Source organism: Etheostoma cragini, chromosome 14 (genome assembly GCF_013103735.1).
Source record: "Etheostoma cragini isolate CJK2018 chromosome 14, CSU_Ecrag_1.0, whole genome shotgun sequence".
Classification (NCBI taxonomy): domain Eukaryota; kingdom Metazoa; phylum Chordata; class Actinopteri; order Perciformes; family Percidae; genus Etheostoma; species Etheostoma cragini.
The window spans coordinates 22,249,796-22,251,507 of NC_048420.1; the positions used below are offsets into that span (position 1 = coordinate 22,249,796).

Here is a 1,712-nt window from a genome sequence, read left to right on the forward strand (position 1 = left end):
GGGGGGATGTGAGTCCCCTCGGTGCAACCAGGGCAGCCACTGGAGAGGTTATAACGCACATATGCGCAACAACCGGTTGGGAAATTGCGGGCAGGCATGCATGCGGCGTTTCAGAAATGTCACACAGTGAATCCCGGCTGCCTGCACCTGTCTGCCACTGACTGGAAGTTATGCGCTGACCTCATGCACGAGACAACGCCAAAAAAAAGATAGACAGAGGGATGGATGGATGGATGGATATATGGATGGATGGATGGCGCACCGGTCCTTGTATGTTTGTGTGCGTCTGGATGAAAGACAGCCATTCCGCCCGGCGTGCACGCGCATCAATGACAGAGGGGTCAAAGCCTCGCGCACCGGCCGGCTGCGTCCTATAGGCTACCCGCAAGAGCGCGAGCCAGGGAGAGTACCCCGGGCTGCACATACATGCACTGCGAGCCCCGGAGGACACGCAGCGGCAGCGCACATCCACACAGCCGGGATGTGAAGGGCAAAGCCGGAGACAGTTTTCTGAGACACGGCGCAACATTTTTTCACCTTCCAGGGGCAGAGTCTGGAGGGTCCGAAATAAAACCCTGAAGAATGTACTCACTGTTTTCAGGAGCCCGACACTCTTCTGCTTCTCTTTTTGCTCTCCGCGTTTCTTCTCCGTGCACCACAATCCATCCGTCCATCCCACCGCTGGACATTCCCTGCGGCATGTAGAGCCTGATCGATTCTAATGTTGCGGGATAATGTCCTCGGGATCAAACGGAAACATGCCACCCCCCCTCCACCACCACCAACAAAAAAAAGAGCAGCTAATCACGCGCGCGCACAGTTTCGTCCTTTCCTCCACTCGGCGAGGCTACATGTTGCTGACTGCTGCCTCTCCATCCCGCTCTCACTCTCCCGTCTCCCGTTATTTTGTTAAAATTCAGTATGTACGCTCTGTCACCTAGCAACGTCTCCCTCCCTCCCTCCCTCTCTCTCTCTCTCTCCTCATCACTTCCTCGCGACACGTGTTGAATGCTAAACTAAGTGGCCCGGTGTGGGATGATTTCTTTCCACTTTAACCGGAATATTTCTGTACTGTTTTTTTTATTTCTTTTATTCGTAACTCTTCATCCATCGAGTCGTGCTTTCTCCCCAAAGATGCATTTTCATCTTCCCTCACTCTTTCCCCCATCCCTCCCACGTCTCCTTCCTTCCTCCTTGCCCCCCCCCAGTAACCCACCTCTCACCCTCTTTTTCCCGTCATCCCCTCCTCTGTGTGCGCCCTCTCAAAAGGTGACCGGATGTGTCAACACGGCCACCAAAAGCATCCAGTGAAGGAGAGATTAACAAATAACATTATCAAATCTGTAAAAGCCTGAGGTGATAAAATAAAAACCTAAGGATGCCGTTACGAATTTAAAAAATCTGATATGCCGATATGTTTTTTTAAATCCAGAAACGTGTCACAAAACATTAACAGATTTCAATGACATTAGTTATTTGTAGTTATTTATAAATTCTCACTGAAATGACAATTATATGTTTTACTGTCAAAACAGAACAGAGGAACATCAAAATATATTAAAGGTCTGATAAATAAAATGTATAAAAATACAAACTTAAGATATGAAACTTAAAGTCCTTTGAACAAAAACTCCCGTCCTCTGGTGGACAGACTATACAACGCCATCACTAACAGGGACGTTGTAGAGCGTCCTCTGGTGGACAGACTATAC

At 49.1% G+C, this 1,712-nt stretch overlaps 1 long non-coding RNA gene across 1 annotated transcript in view; it reads right to left on the reverse strand.

The window, feature by feature from the left end:
- The window catches only part of LOC117957264, a 13,615-nt gene that overhangs the window by 9,863 nt on the left and 2,040 nt on the right, over positions 1-1,712 (reverse strand). Inside the window, exon 2 of the long non-coding RNA XR_004659459.1 lies at positions 1,626-1,630. This is a non-coding gene — a long non-coding RNA (uncharacterized LOC117957264). The remainder of the gene's footprint in view (positions 1-1,625; positions 1,631-1,712) is intronic.